Source organism: Lygodium microphyllum, chromosome 18, assembly GCF_053477565.2.
Source record: "Lygodium microphyllum isolate KBCC chromosome 18, Lygodium_microphyllum_v1.1.10, whole genome shotgun sequence".
In the NCBI taxonomy this organism is placed as follows: domain Eukaryota; kingdom Viridiplantae; phylum Streptophyta; class Polypodiopsida; order Schizaeales; family Lygodiaceae; genus Lygodium; species Lygodium microphyllum.
In genome coordinates, this window is record NC_141152.1 from 131,575,317 (window position 1) to 131,592,782 (window position 17,466).

Consider the following 17,466-nt stretch of genomic DNA (forward strand, 5'->3'; position numbering starts at 1 on the left):
AGACACCTCATGTCGCACCGTGCATCACACCGAGGGGTTATGGAAACATAAGCATATCCTTTAGGACCTCATCCTTCCCTCAGCCGGGTGGAGTTCCACCTACCTCATACACACTTTCGGGATCATTGCAGCCTGGGTATCCCACTCAGTCTCTCCCAAGTGTGGATCAGTCGCCTCCACAGTTTGCCTCCATGGCATTGCCTAGTGGACCTTCTAGTCATCCTACTGTGTCCTAGCCTCACTTTGGACAAGGCTACCATGTCCCAATGTCTCCACCTACACCGGCACCTTATGGAAACATTCATGTTTCACTGGCTCCGTATCAATCGGCACTCGTTGGACACTCACAGCCTCTTGCCTTCATGGTTCTAGCTCATCTTCTGCCAAGAATGCATTTAATAACAAGACTCGTTTTAACGGGTCAAACTTTACTACTTGGTCGAATTTAATGAGACATAACCTTAACTCACAGAAGCTATGGGATCTTGTGCAGGGGTTGGAACCCCAACCCGATCCCGAATTGGTTCCATACAAGGTCGTCCGCTCATGGAAGGCTAGGAATGCCTCTGCTATTGTCGAGCTAATGCAGGGCTTATTGCTTGAGTTTCATTCTGAGCTTCAGCTTTTTGACTTAGCGTCACAGCGATGGGCACACTTGACTGACCGCTATGCGGCTCGGGATAGGACCCGTCGTATTAATTGTCACCATGAGCTTCAGCTTTTCACAATCACTGACCGGGATGATTTGAAAGTCAAGTTGGCTAAGTATCGACGTCTCCTCACTGAATTCTCCACTACGGGGACTCCCAAGTCCTCTAACGATCAAGTCACATTGTTCCTAAATAAACTCCCCAAGAAATACTTCAATTTTGTGGAAGGAATAGTTTCAAAGCCTACCATGTCTACATTCTATGAATTTGAGTGTCAGTTGTTGCGTTACGCATGGTTGTTCAATCAATTTCATATGAATTCCTCTTCAAAGGGGGCTCTTCTTGCTCATTCTCAGAAAGGACAACAAGAGAAGGGCAAACCAAACCAAACCTCCACTTAAAATCAAAATCAAACTCAAAAGCTAAATCAATCTGGAGATCCTCAAGGAAACTCCCAGTCTCAACTTAAACCAGGGTGGCAGAATGTACCTAAAAAGGATAGGTATTGTCAACATTGTCAAAAGGCTGGCAATTTTGATGACAAGTGTCGATCAAAGACACGAGGTACAGCACCAAAACCTAAGTCTTAGACCCCCGCCCCTCAGTCAGGCAACCCCTAGTAGGGGAGGCAAGGTGATGGCAAGGGGCAGTTTAAAGGTCAAACTCACACTGCCACCGCACAACCATCTCAGTCAACAACGTTCTCAACTCCAAAGAGCTTGTCTGACTAGTCTGCAGAGGCCCACATCATCTTTGTAGAGACATCCGATGCGAGTCTCATTCACATCTATGAGTTGCCTCCTGATGAGGTTACTCCAGAGACCCACTCGTCACAACCCAGCACTTCAACTCCAGTTTGGATTGTGGACAGTGGAGCTATACATCACATGACTCCTATAGAGGACATTTTCCGTACCCGAGCCCCTGCAGCCGGGCGGGTCTGCGTAGGAAACAACTCCTCAAGGTTGCGTCAGTTTTGCCACTGACAAGGATCCAGATCAGGCTTCGCTGAACAATGTATATCATGTTCCTCAGCTTGGGGTGAACTTGTTATATGTTCAACAGCTTTGCTCGTTGGGACGAGCAGTTTTCTTTACAGCGACCACAGTCAAGGTCCTTCACTCTCAGATTGGTTTAGTAATTGCTCGCGGTGAGGCACAACCTAATGGCCTATACCACATGACTCATTTTCTCACCGAGCTGACTACCGAGAGCTCCGTGTTCCATAGCTTCCAGGCCTTAGCCACATCTCGGGAGCCTACGCACAATGAGCGTCTTTGGCATTTTTGCTTAGGGCATCTTGGTTATGACTCACTTTATGAGTTGTCACGCCGTGAGCTGGTTGAGAGCCTTCCACACTTGAAGCTAGCTCAAGATGTCTGTAAAGCCTGTCAGCTTGGAAAGTAGCACCGTACCCTGTTTCCTCAACAGTCTATACATGGAGCTAAGGAGCCTCTTAGATTGATTCGCGTTAATCTTTGCGGGCCGACATCCATTTCCGCTTTGAATGGCGCATTGTACTTCTTTTTTATAGTGGATGATCATTCTCGATACATGTGGGCGTACTTCCTCAAGCATAAGTCGGATGCTTTCACCTATTTTTCTACTTGGGTGTTGCTGGTTCATAACCAAACTGGCCAACTCCCCCTCTCAGAATGGAGTCGTAGAGCGTAGGAACCGCAAAGTCATGGAAATGGCGCACTCTATGTTGTTCGCAGCAGAGCTTCCTGAGCGCCTTTGGGTCGAGGCTGTTAACACTTTGGTGTACATCCTCAACCGGTGCCGGACTGCGGCTCTTCCTCAGAGGACCTCGTATGAGGCATTTTTTGGCTCTCGGCCTATTATTTTCCACTTCAGAGTCTTGAGGTGTCGTGTGTACACACACACGCCTGATGACAAGATAGGTAAGCTTACTCCCCGAGCTGAACTCCTTTTGTGGGATATTCCTCTGAAGCGAAAGCCTATCGTTTGTTCGATCCTTGGACAAACAAGGTGATCGTTAGGCGGAATGTCATTTTTGACGAGAGGGATATTGTGCAGCTTTCTACACTGGATTCCAATCCGTTTCCTTCTTCCACATCATCCGAGATCGTGCCTACTGAGCCTGGTCTACTTCGCGCTCCTAACATTCTTGCAGTTTCTTCACCTCCCAAGCCCCCTTCGCGAGACCCGTTACCTCACTGGTACCAGCAGACCATGCAGGATTCGGGGATCCTACCACCAGATTCCTCTCCAGAGGGACCTAGAAGATCTACCCAGCTTGCTTCTCAGGCATCATTTGCAACGCTGTTTATAGCTGATTACATAGTGCATTCTGTGCCGGATAAATGGCAGGAGGCTCTTCAACATCCTCAATGGCAAGAGGCCATGGAAAAGGAGCTAGAGAGTATTGATCGAAATGAGACTTGGACATAGGTGGATTATCCGAGCCACAAGAAAGTCATCGGGACAAAGTGGATTTTTAGAACAAAGCTAAGAGCTGATGGGGCATTAGCCAAGTACAAGGCTCGCCTTGTAGTGCAAGGGTTTTGATAGAAGCACAGCATTGATTATGAAGAGACCTTTGCCCCTACTGCACAATTGACTTCCTTTCGGTTGCTACTCGCGCTCGCCGCTCACCACGGCTGGCCGATACATCAGATGGATGTCAAGAGTGCCCTCCTGAACGGATACTTGGAGGAGAAAGTCTATGTCGAGCAGCCACTGGGCTTTCCTTCAAGGAACCCTAGGGATAAGATATTCAGCGTGCAGAAAGCTCTTTATGGGCTGAAGCAAGCACCATGGTCTTGGTTCCATAGAATGGATGAGTTCTTACAGACTCATGGATTCCATTCTACCCCGCGTTTGCAAGCCCGAGCTGCCACCCTGATAGTCTTTCTCTCTCCTACAGGCTGTCCTGCCTACATTTTGTCTTTCTCTCTCCTGTAGGCTGTCCTGCCTACGTTTTTAGTCTTTTTCTCACCTGTTGCCTGCATTTTTAGTCTTTCTCTCTCCTCACTGCTATCTCCATCATCCGATCCAGCTTCTCATTGCTGCATTTGCTGGTGTTCGACATCCGAAGGCTGCCTTGCTGCGATTCCGGATTCGTTCGGAGTACGACACACTCCTATTCATTACCCCTGCCCTGATCCTTGAGATACAGGATTTTGATGTTCAGTATTCATTCACTGCATAGTGTGTTTGCTGCATGAGCATTGTATTATTAGTAGTCATATCATTTCATTTATTCACTATGTTCATTGTCTCTGAGTTACCCTAACCCTAACCCTGACTGTGTTCTTTTATCAGTCTGTGCTTTGCCTTACGGTTTCTGTTTATGCTTCTGTGTTAGGGTATTTTCTTTGCATACGCCATCGGTGCCCAAAGCAGGAGTGGAGGCATATGCACCTCTATTGGCCCGAGCCTTACCGCCTACGTATGGGATCATGGGGCGATTGTGGTAGGGAGGGTTTAGGTTGGATATTGTGGACTCATGCCTTGGAGTCCTCAATGTCTATGCCCCCACTGAGGTCAGGACATGCACCAGGTTCTAGGTGGAGATTGCAGCAGGACTCCCAGCGGTGGACTCCTGGATTGTTGGAGGAGACTTCAACCACCTAGAGGCCTTAGAGAACCAGCACGGTAAAGGCAAAAACTACTAGGGCATGGCTGGGGAGGAGCAAGAGGCATGGGAGGTCTTCCTACTAGCAGTAGGAGCTCGCGATGCTTGGAGAGACCTAGCTGTCCACATGTGGAAAAGGTCGTTCGACTTCTCATGGGGATACAGGCGGCTAAGCAGAGTCTTGTTGGAGCGGTTGCACAGGTTCTATATAGAAGAGTGGGGATGCTCTCGCGGAGGCCAGATAGGGCAATTGGCTAGCACCACTCTGTCCGATCACTGCCCGGTCCTCGTGACACTTGATTCCCCAGCATCTTTCCTAGGTACACGATCCTATCGGATCCTTGACTCGATCTACAAGAGAGAGGAGGTGAAGAGACAGATTGAGCAGATTTGGACTAGGGAGTGGAGCAGCAAAGACCAAATCGCAGAGGAGGTTGCAGAGGTCCTAGCCGAGTCGAGCAGTATTGGGAGGAGGAGAGAGTACTCCTGCGGGACCTAGCAGCCACACAAAGATTATTACAAGAGACTCCAAGGGATCCCATCCTCCACACATAGGAGGTGCATGCACGAGCAACCGTCACCAGCCTAGAGGACAGGCGCTCAAAGTTCTCATTCCGCACTTCAGCAACCTTCTGGGTGCAGAAGGGGGACACGATGTGTAGGGAGTTCTTTCAGGCACATCAGCCCCGCACCTCAAGAAAGCAAATACGCAGCTTACGAGATCAGTATGGGAGGATTCGCTCTAGCCCAGACGAGGTGATGGAGATTGCCACCGACTATTACAGACGCCTTTCCAGCAAGAGTCAACCTCAGCCAGAGGACAGCGTTGCAGATAGCAAGTCTTGGAGCACATCCTCTCCCTCGTCACAGAGGAGATGGGACGCTCCCTCCTTGCCCCCTTCACAGAGAAGGAATTAGAGGAGGCTTTCCACACACAAGATGGGCAGAAATGCCCTGGAGAGAATGGCCTCTCTAAGGCCTTCTTCACCACCTTTTGGGAGATAGTGAAGGACCCCTTACTGCTAGCTTTCCAGGAGATTTTCAGTTCAAGTCGGATGCCAGGGAGTTTATCGACAAGTCTTATCAGTCTCCTCCCCAAAGGGGGAGACCGGTTGGAGCTATCCTAGTACAGGCCGATCACCTTGTTGCCAATTGCTTATAAGGCACTGGCAAAGATGATTGGTAGGCGACTCCGCACCGTGCTTCCAGACATCATTCATGACACACAAACAGGCTTTGTCCAGGATAGGAGCATCCTAGACAATGTATTTACCTTCTTTGAGGCGATAGAGTGGGCCTAACACAGTGGTCAGGGATTGGTTGTACTACTCCTCAATTTTGAGAAAGCCTATGACAGGGTGGACTGGGACTTCTTCGAGGGCACCATGGAGAGGTTGGGCTTCCCCCAGGCATGGATCCATGGGATCTCTACACTCTACAAATCAGCTACCAGCAAGCTTCTCATAGGTGGCAGGAGAGGGGAGGAGTTTAAAGCCCCTAAATGACCGCTCAGTGGTAAAGGAGGTAAGAGTGCAGAGACAGCCACGAGGTTTGCCTAGAAGCAACCACCCTTGAAAGAGTGCGTAATAGCTCACTGATCAAGCGCTCTTGCGCCAAAGATGAACGGGACTAAGCGGTTTGCCGAAGCTGTGAGATGTCAAAATACATCGGTAGGGGAGCGTTCCGTTCCAGGGGGAAGCACCAGCGGGAGCAGGTGTGGACAAAACAGAAGCAAGAATGTCAGCTTGAGTAACGCAAACATTGGTGAGAATCCAATGCCCCGAAAACCTAAGGCTTCCTCCGCAAGGTTCGTCCACGGAGGGTTAGTCAGGGCCTAAGATCAGGCCGAAAGGCGTAGTCGATGGACAACGGGTGAATATTCCCGTACTATCCCTTGTTGGTCCCAAGGGACGAAGGAGGCCAAGTTAGCCGAAAGATGGTTATCGGTTTAAGGACGCAAGGTTGAGGTATCCATCAAGGATAAAAATAAGGGGTAGAAAAAATGCCCCGAGCCAACGTCCGAGCACTAGGCGCTACGGTGCCGAAGTAACCCACGCCACACTCCCAAGAAAAGCTCGAACGACTTTCGACAAGTGAGTACCTTTACCCAAAACCGACACAGGTGGGTAGGTAGAGAATACCTAGGGGCGCGAGACAACTTTCTCTAAGGAACTCGGCAAAATGGCCCTGTAACTTCGGGAGAAGGGGTGCCTCCTCACAAAGGAGGTCGCAGTGACCAGGCCCAGGCGACTGTTTACCAAAAACATAGGTCCCCGCAAAGTCGTAAGACCATGTATGGGGGCTGACGTCTGCCCAGTGCCGGAAGGTTAAGGAGGTCGGTGACCCGATAACGGGAGAGCCGGCAACCGAAGCCCCGGTGAACGGCGGCCGTAACTATAACGGTCCCAAGGTAGCGAAATTCCTTGTCGGGTAAGTTCCAACCCGCACGAAAGGCGTAACGATCTGGGCACTGTCTCGGAGAAAGACTCGGTGAAATAGACATGTCTATGAAGATGCGGACTACCTGCACCTAGACAGAAAGACCCTATGAAGTTTCACTGTTCCCTGGGATTGGCTTTGGGCTCCTCTTGCGCAGCTTAGGTGGAAGGCGAAGAAGGCTCCTTTCCGGGGGGGGGGGGGGCCCGAGCCGTCAGTGAGATACCACTCTGGAAGAGCTAGAATTCTAACCTTGTGTCAGATACGGGTCAAGGGACAGTCCTAGGTAGACAGTTTCTATGGGGCGTAGGCCTCCCAAAGGGTAACGGAGGCGTGCAAAGGTTCCCTCAGGCTGGACAGAAATCAGCCTTCGAGTGCAAAGGCAGAAGGGGGCTTGACCGCACGACCTACCAGTCGAGCAGGGACGAAAGTCGGCCTTAGTGATCCGACGGTGCCAAGTGGAAGGGCCGTCGCTCAACGGATAAAAGTTACTCTAGGGATAACAGGCTGATCTTCCCCAAGAGTTCACATCGACGGGAAGGTTTGGCACCTCGATGTCGGCTCTTCGCCACCTGGGGCGGTAGTACGTCCCAAGGGTTGGGCTGTTCGCCCATTAAAGCCGTACGTGAGCTGGGTTCAGAACGTCGTGAGACAGTTCAGTCCATATCCGGTGCGGGCGTTAGAGCGTTCAGTCCATATCCGGTGCGGGCGTTAGAGCATTGAGAGGACCTTTCCCTAGTACGAGAGGACCGGGAAGGACGCACCTCTGGTGTACCAGTTATCGTGCCCACGGTAAACGTTGGGTAGCTAAGTGCGGAGCGGATAACTGCTGAAAGCATCTAAGTAGGAAGCCCACCTCAGGATGAGTGCTCTCTTCTTCTTACGTACAAGGTCACGGCAAGACGAGCCGTTTCTCATCACGATAGGTGCCAAGTGGAAGTGCAGTAATGTATGCAGCTGAGGCATCCTAACAGACCGGAAGATTTGAACCTTGTCACCGCATAACCGGATCGAGTCGATCCAGTTATGCCCTATGGTTTGACCGTCTGACAACATCAACTTAGAAGCTGATCTAAGGAATAGATCCGGCCCGCTTATCCATCCATACAAGGGATGGAAAGGCGGAGCAGGGAATGCTCTCTCCTTGCTGGAAGGAGCACCTTTCTTTTTCTTTTCCAGAGCAAGGTACCTCCTAGACCTTAATCCTAGCCTTGTATGTAAACCCGCCAATGTGTCTCCTCCTCCTCCCTATGCTCCTTTTTGTTCACGGGTTGATATTCTGGTGTCTCAGGCGTGGAGGAACCACACTGATCCATCCCGAACTTGGTGGTGAAACTCTACCGCGGTAACGATGCTGCAGGGGGAGCCCTGCGGGAAAATAGCTCGATGCCAGGATGAAAGAAAGAAAGAATGACTTCCGTTCCCCCTGTCTCTTTTGAGACCCATGAAACGGGTACCCCTTCCTCTCCAATTAGAGGAGAGAGTCTCTCCTTATGAGGAAGGGGGATTCCCAGCCTCTGTATCGCTTCATTATCACCCATCCGAAATGAAGAAAAGGAGGGAATTGAACCCATGATTTTCTGAAACAAGAGGGTTCCTGGAACGGCGGATCCAGTGTAGACGGGTCCTGTAGCTCAGTGGATGAGAGCACGTGGCTACGAACATAGTGTCGAGGGTTCGAATCCCTCCTTGCCCACAAGAATCTCCCGTCGTTAAATGTTCGTTCTCTTTTTTTTTTGGGGGGGGGGGGGGGAAGAGCAGAAAAAGATCCTGACTCCGAGCAAAAATGCGTGAATCCAAGGGTCAGCTCGATCCCTTCTCGTAGATACTCGGAGGATGATACTCATACCATTTTTCCTCCTCCTCTTCCCTCTTCTCTTCTTCTTTCCCCCTTCTCTTCTTCCTTTTGCTTCCTCCGAAACCGCACGGAATAATGCCGCGAGTGTCACAAGGTGCCCGGGGTTTACGGGCGTAGGAAGCGCCGGGGATGTCGGGGTCGTGGAGAGTCGGTAATGTCAATGTCTCCCAAAATCCGCAGAGTCAACGCTCGTAACCCCTTCGTCGGAACCATTCTCACCGCACCGCGCTCCTTTTCTTCAGAATCTGCCGCCTTGATGGAACCCTAATCTGTTCTCATCAGTTGAAGATTTCTACTTTCTACTTCCTACAAATTCCTACTTCCTACAAAGCAAAGATTCTTCGTGGGATAGTATAGAAAAAAAAAGATGTGCATCTTGCCCCGAAGGATCTCGAGCCCTTGACTTCCAGAAGAGTGGAGTAGGGTTACGGACCCTACTCCCTTTCCTGTTCAAACCCAAAGAGGTATTAGATAACATTTGCACAACTAGGATTTAGGGTCCTATCTAGGATTTAGGGTCCTATCGGTGATAAGTAAGATATTAGATAACATTTGCACAACTAGGATTAAGATATTAGATAACACTTGCACAACTAGGATTTAGGGTCCTATCTAGGATTTAGGGTCCTATCGGTGATAAGTAAAGAGTCTTTTGGCTCACGGAGATGTAAACAATCAAGATCTCCGCGCCTCAGGGAAGATTGATTTGAACCTCCATGCCATACAGCAAGCAATGGATTTGGGACCTAGAGCGTTTACCACTTCACCCTCGAGGAAATGGACCTCAGTCCACTCTCTGTGGCCCAAGGGGGTTGGATGATCCACCCTCATCTGAAAATCTGTTGCTCGATTTGGAATTTCCAGTTTTGGTTAACAGCTATTAGGATTTAGGGGACTCCCCGGCATTTGGGGTCCTGGGGTCCCTCAAGAGAGATCCCGAGGGGATGGAATGGGCCACTTCTTAACCACTTGAAATTTCGAGTTCGAGTAGTGCTTCTCGAACTAGCCCTGGCTTGCTTAGAAAAGGATTGGGAAGTAACATAGTTATTCTAGCAAGGTTCACTCGAGATGTCAATACCTTACCTTCAATTAGATCATTAATAGACTCTATGTTTTGTCCAATTTGGCTTAGATTAGCAGGCATAGGAAGAAGGTTCCCCATATCTGTTCCTACTCTTTGCAGAGGCGATGTCTCACTTCCTCAGATCACGTGCGAGTGGGTTACACGGCCTCCGACTTCCAGTGAGAGAGGAGATGAAGTTGTTAGACTCAGAGTATAGAGATGATATAGCACTTTACATTGAGGATGATAAGGTGATGCTGGAGAGAGTGAGACTAGCTCTTGAGGTGTTCTGTAGTGCAGCAGGAGCGAAAATCAACTGGCGGAAGTCTGTCGGTTTTCTTACAGACCCGGACTCTAGTACGGAGTGAGGCATTCACTTGGGAATTAGATGGGTGTGCAGAGGGCAGGCTACCTAGGGTTCCAAGTGGGACTAACCATCACCCCCGCCCAGTAGTTTCTCCAAGTCCTCAACTCTATTCGGAGGAAGCTGACCTATTGGAGTACTGCTCACCTCTCCCTAGCGGGTCGGGCCCTAGTGGTCAACCAGGTCCTCCTAGTGACAACTTGGTGCATCGCCTCATGTTGGCGCTTCTCCTCGTCCTCTGCAGCTCAGCTTCACCGCCTAGTGCAGAATTTCCTCTAGGCCGGATCGTACAGTTCCAAGGACAGTCGGACCAAGGTGGCATGGGCAACCATCATCTGACATCGATTTGAGGGAGGGCTTGAGATCATTGACCCAGAGTATCAGAGTATGGCCCTTTTGGGCAAGCTTGTAGTTTGTGGTCTCACACGAGGAGGGTAGACCTGGAAGGTCCCACTGCAGGAGGGTCTCTAAGAGTGCAAACCGAGGCTTGGCAGGGATTGGAGACCATCCTTGAGATGGATCTTCACGACAGCCTAGATCACACCTCCCAGATCCCCCTTCCTACGTAGCTTACTTCGTGTGTGGCAAGGCCTCCGTAAGGCCCTAATTCAGAGCCCCCCACATTGCCAGGAGGAGATAGACCGTCAGCCGATATTTTGGGACCCCCAGGTCAGAGATCAGGAGGGGGTACAGATCGGTGTGCGCCCCCACATCCAGTGGGCTGGTTGGGAGACCATCCTGGCTTGCACCATCAGGACCTGATAGTGTTGGGGGTAAAGGCGCCTCTGCTTAGCCGCCCGTGTATTACTACACTGACAGTCACCGCTACTGCACACTGCAGGTAGCGGGCGCCCGTCACCGTCACTTTATTCTTTATTCTTTTAGTGACAGTTTGAATAAAGGAAGGCCCGATCACACATTGTGACTGTTGGAGTTCCCATTTCTAGTCTCTCCCTTTCTTACTCTTGCTCTCCCGCCATAGCTCTCGAGTCCAACCTTTAATCCGTCGCTCCCTTTCAACTAGTATCAGAGCTTTGCTTTCCGACTCTTGAGCTTAGTTCATGGCATTCTCAGCATCCCATCGACTCCCTACTTGCATTGGGTCTCCTTCCCGGCAGCCATATCCAACTCCTTCGAGCTCCCGTCACTCCCCGGCTTCCCGAGCACCTTCCCGGCATTGTTGGGTACCTTCAGGGCATTACATCAGAGGTATTTGATCATTTTCTTCAGGGTTTACTTCAGTTCTCAGGTCTCACAAGCTGTAAACAAGTTGTGGGCAGCCATAGCTTACACCTCTTGGAGCTTCCTTCACTGGATCTTGCATCCAGCCTATCAAGGCTTGCTGAGGCTTGGTGTAGGCCTTCTTTGGCCCTCATTTGTGCCCCCTTTGGGCCCCATTATTGACACATGGGACAGCAAACCCCCCCAGCTAGTTCACGTTTTTTTTTTTTTTTTTTTTTGCGCCTGTTTCAAAATCTGGCCCAAAAATCACTCTTTTTGTCATATCTCGGGCATTCGGAATCCGATTCAGGCAAGGTAAGAGTCTAAGTTGGGGTTTTGGCACACTCCGGACACGATGGTGATGTCGGATTTGCCAAATTCTGATGACAGAATCTTCTGCAACAGATTTCAGGTCTGAGATAACATGTATTTGTATGTCTATGCTTGTTTAGGCATGACTACATAACCGGTTTGATGTCTATTGCATCTCGATTGATTGGGGGATTGAAGCTACATGTAATGCTATGATTTTGGCCTGGAAATACACAGTTTATAACAGTAAATGCATGCTGAATACTCTTGGGCTGAAGCTATCTTTCATGCTGTGACATATGCCTATTGGTTCCGGATGTATGTCTTCCCTTTCTTTCTTTCTCTCCCTCTTTCATTTCCTCTCCCTCCCTCACCCTGACCCTCTCTTTCTCTCTTTTCCCATTAGGTTTAATGATCTTTCCCTCTTTTTCTCTCTCCTCTCTCTCTCAATTTTTTTTCTCTCTCCTCTCCCTCCCTCATTTCCTTTTCTCTCTTCCTCTCCCTCTCTCATTTTCTCTCCCTCCGTCGCCCTAACCCTCTTTTTCTCTCTTTCCCTATTAGATTTAATGATTTTTCTCTCTTTTTCTCTCTCCCCTCTCTCTCTCTCTTTTTCTCTCTCCTCTCCCTCTCTCATTTACATTTCTCTCTTTCTCTCCCTCTCTCATTTCCTGTCCCTCCCTCACCCTGACCCTCTCTTTTTCTCTTTCTCTATTAGATTTAATAATTTTTTTCTCTTTTTCTCTCTCCTCTCCCTCTCTCATTTCCCTTTCTTTCTTTCTCTCCCTCTCTCATTTCCTCTCCCTCCCTCACCCTGACTCTCTCTTTCTCTATTTTTCCATTAGGTTTAATGATCTTTCTTTTTTTCTCTCTCCTCTCTCTCTCATTTCCTGCAATAAATCCTACAATAAAAGTATTAACCCTAAAAAGTATATTGATCAAATAATTTATTTAACATTACCTTACTCATGCTCTAAATGTAGCGAACAAGCTGATGCCATGGTCCCCACCCATATATAGGTCCACAAAAAGACATAAGAGTGACCTCTGAATGAGGGACACATGTAAATCCTATGCAATAAATAGGCCTCATCATGCTCCATTGATAGTGGATGGAGCAATCATGTACCGATTGCCCCGGAAGCTGAAAACCTCTCCATCTAATGGAAGTGATCCCCTTTTCCATCCTCTGTGATCGTACGTTTGTACTAGAGTATGCAAACGAGTAGGCAATGGATGATCTCCAGCCGTCTCAACCTCTAGACTAGGGGCAAGAGGTTGTCGAGAAACCTCAAACTGCAACTAACCAATGGCATGTCCATGCTGTGTGTGAGGGACATGTGCCCCACCAATACTATAGTCATCAAAGAAGCCACTGAGGCTGCTATAGTACACTGCCAAGATTGGCAGACACGTACTGATGCAGGAGGACATGGATTGGGCGCCGTCACGTAGCAGGCACGGGGCGGAGCACGACATCACGGAGCCTTTCCGATGGATCTTCTAGCGCCGCCTATGGGATAGCTGGAGGCCGAGGAGGGTATCGTATTTCTTAGCTGGTGGCACATAGAGGATTGGCGGAGGGAAGTTGGCTTGCCCAGATTGCAATAGGAGGGAGGTTATAAGCGCTGCACACAGCAGCCCCTGGAAACCCCAAAGCACTACCTTTGGTCATGTGAGACGGTGCAGCTTGTGTGGAGAGGAGCATGCAGTATCATTTTCCGTATAGCACCCAGCCTTGGATGTATCTCATGGGGAGCCTTCTGCTTGCAGGCAGTCAGCCAGGGCCGTCACCTTCTTTATGAGGCCGGGATGTAGGACACGATATTCATTATTGACGCAAGGTCGTGTGCACTGGTTGGTTTGGAGGCTCTACCCATCCGCCGGGTTCTAGAGCCCACAGCAGACCGCTCTGAGGTATGGAAGATTCTAGGGAGCCTTAGTAGATGGCATATCTGGAAGGCACGGTGTTAGGACGCTTTTAGCGGAGAGAGACTTTCAGTACAAGAGGCGATCTTAGCAAAGCTCTAGACCTCCATCATCCACTCCCTCCGTGACCGATGGGACCAAGTGCAGGGCGAGTCCAAGGCTCGTCAGGAGCTCCGTTGTCATTTCATGCACACTTGGAGAGGCCAGGAACTGTTTTTTGTGATGCAGACAAGCAACCCTAGATGGCAATACACCCCCCCCCCCCCTCCATGGCTTCTTGCCCCCATCCCCCCTAGACCGCCTTGAGAGGCTTGTACATCTAATGTATCTCTGACTCTGCATCAGCACTAGCTAGTCTTTTGAACATGTGCACTTTTTTGTATTCAGGTTTTTTCTAAAGTAACATAATTAGGCACACTTTATACGCAAAAAAATATCAGGAGCATTTTAGGTCTTTCTCTGACCCTTTGTCTGGGCCCTACTTTAGCCAGTTTAGCCACACCCATCCAACCAGCATTTATGGTTCTCAACATGCAGTCAATATACGCAAGTGTAGCAAGTGTATCTGTGAAGTGCATCAGGTCTCAATTTCCAATTTGCAAACAGGTTCCTGGTTTCTGTCTTCATCATGTCCATCCTCCTTTACGGCTGTCCAGTCCTCTGTACCACTGTTTCCATTATGGTATCACAGCATTGACAGGTATCACTGTGACTGAAGCTTACACAGAAGATGGTCAACTGCTGTTCATGGGAGGATTCCAGTACGGGCCTGTGATTCTCACAACATAAGTCTTGCGGTGCAGTAGCATTCAGTGCTTCCCAACCCTTCAGTACATATTCATCAAAACAGCATTCACCAATTCCCAACGACTCCAACACATGTTCCTTCCAGCAAAGTGGTGTTTTTGCAGATCACTGCCTTCCCCTATTCATGTCACCCCTTGCTTACTCTAATCGAGGTCTCTAATGACCACTCCAGCCCATTCAAGATCAGCTGTGGGCATTCCAGTACAGAGGACAAGTACATCTTTTTATCGGTGAGACCAAACAATCTCATCTCATCCTCCATTTTTGCAACTGCATTTGTGCAGCTACATTGGCATTTTGTGAAGCATATTGATGTCCTACTACCACATTGTAACGTGGTCGCCTATCGGCTGTCCAATCACATTTTAGCGGTCCATCGAGAAACAAATCTAAGTATCGCAGCCCGGCACTCCCATGGAATGTTCCGGGGTTTGTCGCCTAGGGTTTCCCAAGTCCGCCTCGCAATGGAACGTTCGTGGGTGCGAACCCACTAGGATCGACCTGAAATCTGGGTTCCTAGGGGTCAAGGTCTCCTAGCTAGAATGATCAAGGGGTCATGATCAGCGCAAAGGTAATGAGAGGTGGTCATGCAACAGAAATTCGCAACAGACGGACCATCCAGTTGTAGTTTTCATGTTTGAAGAGCCACATCTATGAAGATTGCAACTCCTGTATGGATGACAAGGCCACTAGGCTCAAGGGGATTGCACTATGCTGAACAAACCATCATAAAGCATCTCAAACAGATGTTCTAGAAGCACGTTTGGAATAGTTGGCAGCTTAGGAGCATTTTTCTGTTCATTTGGCTTGCTGTTCATGGCATACTAGCATCGGAAGCTGGATAGCAAAGATTTGCAGCAGGACCAACCAAGGTGGCTGTAGGCATTGCCTGCAGCAATGCTTGGCAATGCCTCCGAACACTACCTCTAATTGTATGTGAAGACCAAGTTGGTGTGAAGAGGAGCCTACAAGATTCTGCACAGCAGGCAAAGCCAAGCCTAGGCTGCATTACTTTCGATGCTTTCTATTAGCATTCAATTGACCTAAGCCATCACCTACTCTAGCAAGCACACATATCAGACTAATATTCATCATCAAAGCCTTGATGCTCTCCACAATGGGTAGATACTAGAGTCTTCTGCATCGAGATCAGAGGTTTCAAAGCTCATTGGAAGTAAATTGCTTCTAGTTATTAATATCTCCTGTAAATGTAGGTTGAAGTCCATCCCATGCCTATTTTGCCATTCTTGTGGGATCGAGATGATGGAGAAGGTTGATAGAGAGACTGATCTCAATGATGACAAGTGCACTCTCATTTTTCTTGAGCCATTCCTGATTAAGTTGCAAGTTGCCTCAAATGTCCTCTGGCTCATCAACAGACACACCTCTCCATGCGCCTTCCTGCATAATATTAGTTGCCTCATCTCTTCTAGATGGAGAAATCGACACCCCAGAATTTTTCAATGGCAATACCATATCCTCATATCCCGATGGTAGATACCATTGTGTGCTGGAAAAACCTTCTTCTTCTTTAGTTCTTGCTATTGCTAACACATCTCTCAAACTAGTCACGGACTCCACAAACCAGCGCTGCTTAGGCCCGTTTCTAGTGAAGATTTAGAGGCTCCACATATCTTTACTACAAACAAACACCATACAAAGAGGCACGACACTTGTCACAGCTTACTGATTTCTTCAAGGTACTGACTACATACACCACAGCTACACGGAGAGGGATGATAGCCCACAGAGCTACGAAGATCAGAGTAACATGCTAACCACGAATACGCGGGTACCAAACATAGATGCTACACTAGAGAAAGATGAGGCAGATCTACATCTGATATCAGCAACACATGACAAAACTCAGGGATCAGCAAATGCTAACCCTTGTTGAGAAACCCAATCAATAAGTGCATCTCTTTTCCTTAATTCCACTTTGGTTTCACACTTACAGCCCTAAAAAAACTAGGCACCCATATTCTAGGGTGCTATCCTACACTGTCCACTATTAAGAAGACTGCTAGGGTTTGCACTGAGGACACACAGAGTGTACGACCACGATAGAAACACAAAGACACAGACACAGACACAGAGAGTAAAACTCAAACCCTAAACGCAAAACTCAAAACTCAAACACAAACAAAAGAAGGAAGAGAGAGAACGCAACTCTGAAGTGAATGAATGCTGTAAATGAATGTAAGAGTGTACAGTATGCTCAAGGGCAGAGCAATGTCGGAGTGTGACATCCACCGAAGACAGATCCCAAGTCTGTGACCACCAATCGGAGTGTAGGAGTGCTGAATAGTGAATGGCAGCAGGCTAGTCACCAAAACGCAGCAGTCTGGAGGCTGGTCGTAAACGCAGCAGTGTGCCACCGATCGGGGGCTGGAAACTATGCACAGTCTGCTGTAAACAGCAGGCTGAAATAGTGTCTGAGAGTGTCAGGGCCTCCAATACTGAAAACGCAGACTGGCTGACCCTGGAGATGATGGACAGCACGCTGAACAGCAGTCTGGGACAGTTTGGAGCAGTCGCGAGCAACTGAGAGCTGTCGCCTACAGCAATGGACAGGCTAAAGATGATGTGGCTGCAGTCGATGATGCCTGGACAGCAGATGGAGGCGAGCTGCAGGCTGGAAACTGGGCGCCAACAGCAGCAGAGGGTGTGTGGGCTGGTATAACCTGCAAACAAGGATGATGGCTGAATGGGGGCAGCCTGTCTATTTACAGATGTATAGGGTTTCCACTAAACTTTCTCGAACCACTCCCTGTTTTAGGGTTTCCACTGAACTCTCTCGAATTGCTCCCCGTTTTAGGGTTTTACTCTAAAAGAGCATTTTTAGTGTGTTTTGATATTATGAAGTTAAATAATGACTTTTTTGAAAATCGAGAGCTTTTTGCCACCCAATATATTGGTATTAGTCTTCTTAATATTCATTTTTAGTTCATTCATCTTTCTCTCAATGAGCTTCTTTCTTTGAAAATTCTATCTAAGTATGGCATCTAGAAGGGAGCCCTTCATGTTTAGTAAATTCTTGCACCATCTATAGCCAAGGAGCTAATAGAAATTAGGAGCCAAAAACCTTTAGCATGAATTATTGGGTTACCATATTGCCCTCTTGCAAAGGATCTCAAAAAGTGAAAAGAAGAAAATGAGAGGGTGTAAAACATTATTGGAAGAAGGAATGTATCATTTCTTTCAAATTTTTCCCTAAAGGGTAGTTTG

At 48.6% G+C, this 17,466-nt stretch overlaps 1 protein-coding gene and 1 pseudogene across 4 annotated transcripts in view; one reads left to right on the forward strand and one right to left on the reverse strand.

Annotated features, from left to right (window-relative positions):
* The window catches only part of LOC148021388 (Trimeric LpxA-like enzyme), a 148,676-nt gene that overhangs the window by 91,363 nt on the left and 39,847 nt on the right, over positions 1 to 17,466 (reverse strand). The window lies entirely within an intron of this gene.
* Positions 6,402 to 7,673, forward strand: LOC148021390 (25S ribosomal RNA; annotated as a pseudogene).